Below are 10,383 nucleotides of genomic sequence, written 5' to 3'. Positions count from 1 at the left end.
AAGTGTTTGGGGTTGAATGAGTCGATGCTCATTATGGCTGAGGTTCATAAAGGGATTTGTGGTTCCCATCAAGCCAGAATTAAGATGAGATGGCTACTTAGGTGCCATGGCTATTACTAGCCAACCATCTTGCAGGACTGCATCAAGTATGTGAAGGGGTGCCAAGCATGTCAAAGGCATGCGCCCATGCAAAGTGTGCCGACAGCACAGCTTCACCCCATCGTCAAGCCATGGTCATTCAGGGGATGGGCCCTTAATTTGATTGGGAAGGTGACTCCCCCATCCACCCATGGGCATGTGTTTGTTATCATGGCAACCGATTACTTTACCAAGTGGGTGGAAGCTGTGCCGATGAAGTCGGTCAGCCAGGCTGACATAATTAGGTTTGTGAAGCATGAGTTAATACATCGTTTTGGCCTACCTAAGACCCTCACCTGTGACAATGGGTCAGTTTTCTCTAGAGAGGAGGTATCTCAGTTCGCGCAGGAGTATGGTATAACAGTTACCTTTTCAACGCCCTATTATGCTAAGGGTAACGGTCAAGCAGAGGCAAGCAACAAGGTCATCAAGGTAAATTTGTCCAAGGTTATCGATGACAACCCAAGATCTTGGGCGGAGATGTTGTCAGAGGTGTTGTGGGCTTTTAGGAATTCAATGAGGATGACGACAGGGACAACCCCCTATGCACTGACCTTTGGTCATGATGCTATCCCGCCTATGGAGGTGACCATGAAGTCTCTAAGGGTGGTGAGGCATTACGAGATGTCCCCAAGTCAGTACAGGGACTCCATGATGGTTGAACTTGATGACCTGGATGAGGAGCGTCTCTTAGCTCTTGATCGGATGCAGGCCTAGAAGGGCAAGGTGGCTAAGGCCTACAATAAAACAGTCAAATCCAAGGCATTTGCAGAATTTGACTTGGTCTTAAAAGCCGTGTTACCGATCGGGCACAAGGACCCCAAATTCGGAAGTGGTCACCTACCTGGGAAGGACCGTTCGTGGTGCATCAAGTCTTAAAAGGTGGGGCGTATCACCTAAGAACAGTGGACGGCCAAGTACAATTAAGGTCATTGAATGGCAAGTATTTAAAGAAGTACCACCCAACGATGTGGGAGGTTGCAAAATGATAAAGGTCGATTGCCGGCCACAAAAAAAAAAAAAGAAAAAAAGATTGTCCAAGCCGAGACACCTCGGCCACCATAAAATAACAGGTATCAGGGGCCAAATCACCAAGGATTGGCCAGAAAGAGAGAAAGAGTGTCCAACGGCATCAGGCAGGGCCTATTTTGCCCTCCAAGTCTTCTTGAACCTGCTCCAACAGCTTCTCAACCCTATTAATCTCCGATCGTGAAAAGGTAACTTGGCGTGAAATTTTCTCCTCCGTTGACAAATAATGTGGTACACTTCCTTTTCAGCGATGATAGAGGAAACCCCAGTGGCCATGTCACACCCCAAAACCACCCCTGGGAGGATTCGATGACTGACCAGAATACCCAACTTATTCGGAGACCACCAGGATCCAGATGCAGTAAGTACACGTCACAAGCACAACACAATTTCAAGATAACATGTGTTACATTGATCAGAGTGCAGGGAAAGTAAAATGCTATATGTTTTATACATGTTATTTACATTGAAAGTTCCAACAGCTCGATATTCCCAAGTTCACGACCATCAAGCCAATACACAACTATTCTAAAAATAAATAATGGAAATTCATCCACCACAAAGGATCGTATTTAGCAAAATAAAACATAAAGATAATGCCACATCATCAGTTCCTATTCTCCAAGTAATCCTTTCTGCCACAAACGCATTCACCTGTAGGATCATCTAAAAAGAGAAAATTGCACAGGGGTGAGCTCTACTGAGCCCAGCAAGAAAAGGATAGACCACACACACACACACAAGCATGCATCCTAAATGCATGGGTTCAATTTTAATATTAATCCACCTAACAAACAAATGCCTAAGTCGGGTTTGTGCTACAGGAACACGTTAGGTAGCATACCCTCCATTGGCGATGTCAAACCCGAGTTGCTCCGAAAGCCTGCGGGTCCCGGTCCTCAATCGGACATCTTTGGTCCAGTACCTCCGTTGGTAACGGCTGGTTTCCCGGTCCTCAATCGGACATCGCCGGTTCCAATACCTCTGTTGGTAACATCTGGTTTACTCAGCAAACCCTCAAGATTTAGTCCTCTACCATAGTTCCGGTCCTCGATCAGAAATTGCCATTCCCAGTACCTCCGTTGGTAACGCCTGGTTTCCCGGTCCTCAATCGGAATCGCCGATCCCAGTACCTCCGTTGGTAATGTCTGGTTTCCCCAGGGAGGACTATCCAACACGTAGACCCGTGTTGGTAAGGGTTGTAGCACCAGGGAGTGACATTACTAGCCATGCAAACTAATGGCATAGTACGAGGTGTACAGTGCTCCCGCATCCCATACTACGACACACCATACCTCTCGTTTCCAAGCCGACTGTGGCATCTATTCTAACACAAAGATTCATATTGCATATCATTCCACATTACATTGTTCACGTCCATAAGTCATAAATAATGAAATCATTAAGTATCATAAGCAAAACAAGAATTTAAATATGCATTTGATTTATCAACAAGTAATACTAAGAATGAATTAAACACTCCCAAAAGAAATCAAAGCCTACCCCCACTTACCTTGTTATGATCAAGATGGTGATGTTGGGTTTTATCCGATGTTGGTTGTCGGCACGATTTGATGAGCGAACGGTAAGGTCCTACGAATGTTTAATCATATTCGGTGTTAAAAAGCATCAAAAACCCATGTGGAGTCCTAGGGTTACCCCGTGGTAAGGTTAGGAAAGGTCTAGGATGTGTTTACAAGTGAAACAACATCTCAGGTTGATGAGGAAGTCAACTGAGACATCAACCTAAGATGGCAGTGTTTTAAAAATTGATATAGTCATGCTCTGGTTGATGAACTAGTCAACTGGGACATCGACTAGAGATGTACAACAACCCCAAAAATGCAGAAAATAGAATATTTAATGGGTTTTGGGCTGAATCCTCATTCAATTGATCACGGATATTGTTTGAGTGGTCACACCATGATCAATTTGCATGGGAAAATTGGGGGTTTGGAAATGGGTACAGCTATGAATTAGCTTCGGATAAAACAGTTTTTGTATGGCTAGAACATGAATCAATTACTTTAATTCAACATCAGAGATGTGATAAGGCTAACATAGGGTTAGGGTTTTGGATTTGAACATATATGTGGGTTTTAGGTTTCAATTCTATAGATCAAAAACCCAGTTTCATAAGAACCATGAACTGAAATAGAGTGTGGTTTATCCCAAGATTTTTGAAAATCAACATGGGTTCCCTAGGGTTTACTATGGCAAAATCAATTAAATTGAAGAGGGGATGAGGAGGTGAAGATTCATACCCTAGGTCAGCAGACCAAATTAGTCCAGCCCCTTCTTCTTCCTTTCTTCTTCTTCTCCTTCTTCTCCTTCTCTTCTTTTCTTTTCTCTCCTCTCTCAATTGGCCTCTCTTTCTTTCTTCTTCTCCTTCTCTTCTTTTCTTTTCTCTTTTGTTCTCTTTTCAATCGGTTAGATTAGATAGGAAAAGACTAGACTTTTAGAGACTAAATCGTATATATTTACTTAAATAATTAATATATGAGTTAGTCGGTTTTAAGTTTTAGATAAAACTTTAGAAGATAAGTTTTAAATTGTTGTTTAATCTTAAGATGAGTCGGTTTGTTAAGTGTAGATAAAGTTTTGATTTATATAGTTAATTAATGTCTTAGCTAGTGGTTTGGTTAGATAGATTAGATTAGTTTAAGTCTTTCTTTTAGTCGGTTATATTAAAAGGGATTAGATTGAAGATATACTTTAAGTTTTTAAATAAACTCTAACATGTGTTAGTTTTAGGTTGAGACATATGGTTTAGTGTTGAATTAGGATACATGTGTCACTTGAGTTTTGATTGTTTTACTAATTAAATGCATATATCACATCTAACCGACTTAACATTTATTTGTTTGACTCTTAGTGTTAAGTTTTGTTTTATTTATGTAATAAGCCGACACCTAATCATTATTAGCCAATCTAGTGGGCCCCATGGATCCAAAAATGTGGGGGAAACATTCCAAACCAGTATTTAGGATGCGGTGGTGAGATCCCCTACCCAAAACACTGGGCCCCGCACCTCTAGGAGTAAAATTCACGGTGGTACAATTCTCTGGTCGATGCAACAATCGACTAGTACATCAACCTGAGATTTCTGTTTTTGTTTTCTTCGTGTCAGGACATCTAAAATTTGATTCGTTTCGCAAGCGAACCCACATGAACATATTTATAATACCAGAAACACCTAATACGAGTTTAGGATCCCTTACCACGAGTTGTACATCCGTGTGTGGATCCTACAACTGCACAGGGGAGGTATCTGTCATTTTATCGATATGTGGCGGGTTACCACCGGGATTCTTCTTCATCTTCTACCCGTTCAAACATCAAATCAATACTCCGTAACGCACACAATGCCACGACTTCGAGTTCTGGATCTATATTAGGATTCGGGTCAAAAAAAAATTTTCCAGGCTGTAACAGGCTAGAGCAGCCTTGACCCTTTCTAGCCTCTCAGAGACAGCCTTCATACGACGTTCCAAGTCTGCCAACTCGTCTTTGAGATCAAATTGCTCTTGCTGATATCCTCGCAGCTTGGTCGAGAGGGTGGTGAGCAGGACTTTCTTTTCAGCTTTCAGTTTTGAATTGTCCCTTTCATCTCTTAGCGATTGGAATACCAAGGACAGGCTATGGACTATCAGGCAAAGAAGTTCTATGTAGCTAAAGGTTGTCGTGCGCTGTTCAGGGCTGGAGCTTGGCCTGGCAATGATTGTTTGGAGTGCGTCGATCATTGGCTCGGACTTATTGTGGGTGAGAATTTGTTCCACGGTCAGAAAACTATTTTCACCTATGGTTCGCCATGCCGCTACAACTTCAGGGGTACCTGGCAGTGTGAGTGGCCTCTTTGGCGGTTGGGGCAGCAGGAGAGCCTATGGCAAGGAGGTCGTCCAAAGAGTCTAACAGCAGAGCGACGGAGTCTTCTTCTTCTTTCTGCGAGAAAGCTCAAAGGTTAGGGGGAGCTTCGGTCATGTTGTTAAACCTGAGACAAGGACAACTGACGTACCTACAAAGCGGACCCCAAGGGAGGTGTGGCCCTGCCTTCTGCTTCTTCTTCCTGGATTAGGGGCAATGCAGCTGATGATTGCTTCTCAGAGGTTGGAGCTCTTTGTGGGACTGTGGTTCCTATTTTAGCAGGCTTGATGGGGCTTGGTGCAGCCACGACAAGGGGGTGACGGCCTCAGGAGCAGCGACGGTCGACCCTAATGGCTATGGGACTAATTTCAGAGGACTTTGTTCCCCAAGGCTCTTCATAGGGGAGGCAACACAGAGATCTGCCTTGGCTGGAGATGAGTGAGAAATGGCTGGAAATGAAAGTTCTCATGGCGTAGTGGACTTTTCTCCCCGATGGATTTCACGGGGGATGCAGAGCTTGAATCTTGCTTGGCTGGAGTGGAGAGCAAGACAACTGGCACAACAGAGTCCTTCAGTGCACCTGACTTAAGGGTGGAAGAAGTGGACTTGCTCGAGCTTGATCGAGAAAGCCTGGACGGAGAGGCTTTGCCGGTCTCCTCACCCTATTGTTTCTTCACACTTGATTGGCTTGGCCGAGGGGCAAGCCTGAGCTGTGATTGGCGGGTCATCACGGTCTTTAGGGGGACATGGTCTTCACTCTTGCGGGTGCCTTCACTCTCGGCCTTTTTGTTTTTAGCCATTTCCTAGTGAGTCCGTTTGGAGGCCTGTTGCTTCTTTCCTTTCACTTTTCCTTTCTTATCTTCTTCTTCCTCGCTTACGGAGTCTATGATCATTACATCTGCAGCCAGAGACCAATCAGCAGAGGTTTGGAGCAGTCAAAAAGGAAAAATCATGTTGCAACTTCCAGAGGCATTACCCTCACTGGGAGCCGGTAGTTTCTTTGACGATGGCAGCAATTTTGAATTTTTGGAGCCAAGCTGGTTGGATGTGGAAGATTATCGTTCCTCCCAGGTATCAGCCTCATCCTTACTCGACTGAGAGTAGTATTGGGACCACCATGCATCAAAACTTTCGGTGGTCATAGGTAGAGGAGAGAAATAGCATGGCTGGAAGGCCAAAAGGGCTATACCACTTAGCAGGGTCACATCTACAATCTTATCATAAGCTCTTATGAGGTGCCGCTCCAGGCCACCATTTGAGATAGAGAAAAAATAGGGGACTGGAATGGCTTGTGTGAGGCCAAACTAACGGGGTAGAAATTGGGGGTTGTAGGGCTCTGTACTGCACATGTTGCTTTTGTTGTGCTCAAGGAACACTCCACAGTGGAGGTCTCGGCTAGTCAGGTAAGAGCCCTAGAGATCCTCGTGGGCGGCTGGATCAGCAATCACTTGACTAAGCCAGCCGAGCAGACTGTTTGAAGAGTGGAACAAAGTAAAAGAGGCCGAGGGGCGGACATCTTTAAGATGAAAGAAGAGGTCAAAGCACTCTGAGGGAGAGCGCAATGGCGGTGGCCGAAGTAGCTTGAAGCCAACGGCTGGAAACTCGGTGGCCAGAGGGGCTGAATTGAATTCCAGGAAGTAGGCACTCAGCCACAGCTGCAAGACCCAGAAAGGGCCCCCACCATTGGCAAAGCCAGATTCAACCAGATCATTACAACCCCTGTATAAGGAGGAGAGAACAAATGCTGCAAGATTGATGGAAAGGCCAGAAGCCAAAGCATTGGCAAGGCCGAGATACGCTTTAGTGATCTTGTCGGCCCGGGTACAAATGAGGCTGCGACAGATCCAAGACAAGAGAAAAGTGACATACTCTTATTTGCTTACCGGACCACCTTGCTTCCGGCACTGAGAGAGGTAGGAGGTATAGTCGGCATTCTTCATGAGATTCAGGTCCCAGCCAATCCGAGAACAATCGAAACTGCCATTGATTTCCTCGTCGACCGACTTTAAGCCCAGGAGCGCCCCTATGTCGAGAAGGGTTGGCCCCATCATCCCGAAGCTAAAATGGAAGCAGTTGGTCGAGCTAGACCAGAAATGGAGGGCGGCATGGAGAAAATCGGCATCACAAGGATAATACATGGTGAACATCTGGATGACATCGTAGATGCCAAGTTCCCTACAAATATCCTCTTTGGCAGCAGACATCCTCCTCACCCAATCGTCCCACATAGGATAGTTGCCGGCCCAATGTCACTTCACGATAGCAGGTTTGTACTTGTAACTGGTCGGAATGCCTCTGTGGAATAAAAGGCACTTGGCCGAATGGGCAGAGAAGTCTTTAAGGTACTGAGTAGCAGTGAGGTCCATGAAGATGGGACCTAGCACGAAGTGGCCTGATCGTGGGCTAGGCACCCCAAGGTTCATAGCAGGGTGTAGGTTGACATGCTTGGCCTCGAGCTTCTTGATGATGGTCCAAGTGTCATCGGCATCTTCTTCTGTAGCCATGTACCCAGAATTGCAAAGGGAAAGGGTTGGAAGGTGTTGCAGAGAAGACGAGTGGGGAGATGAAGGGTTGTCGCGCAATCAGGCAAGGCTGAGGGTTTAAGAAGGGTTCTCGTCCTTTTTGAAACTCAAAGAGGAATTATGACTGCCTTGGGAAATGGAGAAGATAACCCAAAATGCACGAGCAATAGAACGGGATTGGGCCACGTGTCTGTAACTGGCTACTCTTCAGCAGCCGCAGTCATGTCACATTACGGCATGGCAAAAGATATTTTGAGCAAAACTAGGACCGACACGAGTTTTGAGGGCTCCCTTAATCAACCTCCCAACTCGTGAGGGGCATTGTTTACACCCAGTTTGTGCTCTACCTTGTCATGGTTGAGAAAGGGGCCGCAGTCACAGGGCAGCTCGGCCAGGCAAATGACTGATTGTGCCTTGACACCTTCGATCAGAAGTTGTTTCATCAGCCAAGGTGGAAGGTGGTTACCATTACAGGCAAAGTGGTGGCTTGAACGTGGCATGATCATGGCCGATAATCAAGGGAACCGTCTTCAGCGGTTACACCTACTATATAAGTAAGCAGGGGGAGCAGAGAGAGGGCATCAATCAAACCCATAAGCAACCTGCAGTTTTTACTTATCTTTACTTTTCCTTGCGTTTTTCTTTCCTTTACCTTCATGATGGTGTAAACTAAAGGTTTTTCTTGTTTCACTTGATGCACCCTTTTAATTTGCATTATAGATCGTTCACGTCAAGTAATCCAAGTGCAGTCCTTTCCCAGTGTTTGGGTCCGTTGTTTATTTTTGTTGTCCCTGAGAAGTCCTCGAATTACTGGGGCATGAGTAGAACCCTAGACAGCCACGATGGGTCAGAGGGTCTCACTCCAGTCCAACCACACTGCGCTGGTTGAAGGATTTTTAGCATAACAATAGTACCTCCTATTGATTAAGAGTTATTAAATCTTCCTTGCCGAATTAAGATAATAGAATCATCAAAACTCAATATAAACAATGGGAGAATGTTCTCTGTGCTGCAGTACAGTCTGCGCCCAGACACATGGGCCTGCCACTTAGGGGGGCAGGGTGGTCATTGTGCCCACCCCCATGTGCCTGGGCGCAGCCTGTGCTGCGGCACAGAGAGCAGCACCCCATAAACAATTTTCTTGCAAAGGATTTTGTTTTTAAAATAAGTCTTCACTGTAAATTGGAATTCTCTACCCCCTCTTACAGTGTTACTCCTTCAGTGCCTTGTTCTAGACTTTTCTATTCCTAAGATGAAATATGACTTCCAATCATTGTTTAGGGGTCACACTCTTACAAATGTGTGAATTGAGAACCGTGTGGAGCCTTAGGTCAGATTTTAGGCTGCAATTTTGTATCATTGTTGTCAACCTTGGTTCCCTTGAAATTCTATTATAAAATCAGGGTTTTGTATTTGATTTATATTTTTTCGAGGATCATCCTTTTACCTTTGTATCTACTTCTCCCAATTATCTTTTGAATTCAAGGTTGGGTTTTAAGCTCTTTGGTTATGCACTACATGTCTGTATAGACATTCTTAATTAGTTCAATTTTTCTTTTGTATGAATTATCCGAAATCTTATAAGTATAAACCATGGTGTAGGTGGCAATTATGTAATTTTTAGTAAACAATAGAATCGATTCTGTTAAGTGCGACACATACAGATTTATGTTTCTTAGTTATAGAAACATTTTTTCAGCATTACCATTCAACATTTTAGGACCTAGAAACACTCAAAAAACACAGAAGCACATAAAACTATGTCGGACCCAAAAACACTAATAAAAAACAGATTCTTACAAAGCGTTTCTTGTGTTTTCCCCTTTTTTTGGAACAAAAATGGGGTGAAAACTGTATGATATGTCTGGGTTTTTTTTTTAAATGAACTGGGCACATGGCACACTTTTGAGTCCCATTTGAAAACACCAAAATCATGTTTCTTGCATTGGAGAAACACTTCTACAAATTTTTGGAGAAACACCAGTTCGACTTATGTTAACGAGGGTAATACTCGAATTTCCAATAAAAACATAACAATAGTGTTGGTTTGCCCTAAAACCTCACAATCTTCACTCGTAAGACTACCTTCTTGCTCGGCCTTTGCAAATCCGAGAAGAACTCAAGCGCTCTCTTTGCCCACGACCTCTGTAACTCTCCGCTGGTGCTATCTTCGCGCTCGACCTCTGTAAATCTCCGTCGTGCTCAACCTCTAATGTGAAGAGAAGCGCTCGACCTCTACAACTCTCCATCTCACTCAACCTCTTCTGTTGTCTTAGCACTTGACTCTTGCCATTCTTCGTCATGCTTGACCACTGCAGGTCATCTTTGCACTCGAGTACTCAACCTCTGCTAAAATTGCCCAAGTTATATTTTTTTAACACTGCCCTATTTCTCAAATGGAAACCATCTTTGATTTAGGGTTTTTTATTCTACCTGTTTACACAAAAAAAGAAGAAAATAAAAAGATCTGAACTTGCAAAGAGATGCCATTGTCATTTTACGTAATTTTTGGAGTAGGCGGAGACAAAGAAAAGGTAATTTACAGAAAGATGCCATTGTCGGATCCCTTGAAGCTTTGTTGATTATAGAACCAACACAACAGGGGACGATTCAAAAAACCTCACCACTTTTTGCTTAGCCATGGTTATAAGTCCGAGTAGGGTTCAAGCACTTCTTCCTGGAAATGTCGAGGAGGTTGAGGGAATTGGGAGGGGAAGTGGGTACAATCAAAGAGGGGAGAGAATCGAACCTAGGGAAATCCACTACCCTCATTAAGTATGAAAAAGGAAAAAAGCATACACTATCCCCCATAAAAAGGGGGAAATGATAA

This window comes from Telopea speciosissima, chromosome 6 (assembly GCF_018873765.1).
Source record: "Telopea speciosissima isolate NSW1024214 ecotype Mountain lineage chromosome 6, Tspe_v1, whole genome shotgun sequence".
Taxonomy (NCBI): domain Eukaryota; kingdom Viridiplantae; phylum Streptophyta; class Magnoliopsida; order Proteales; family Proteaceae; genus Telopea; species Telopea speciosissima.
The sequence above is the reverse complement of the archived record's forward strand: the minus strand, read 5'-3'. Positions refer to the sequence as shown.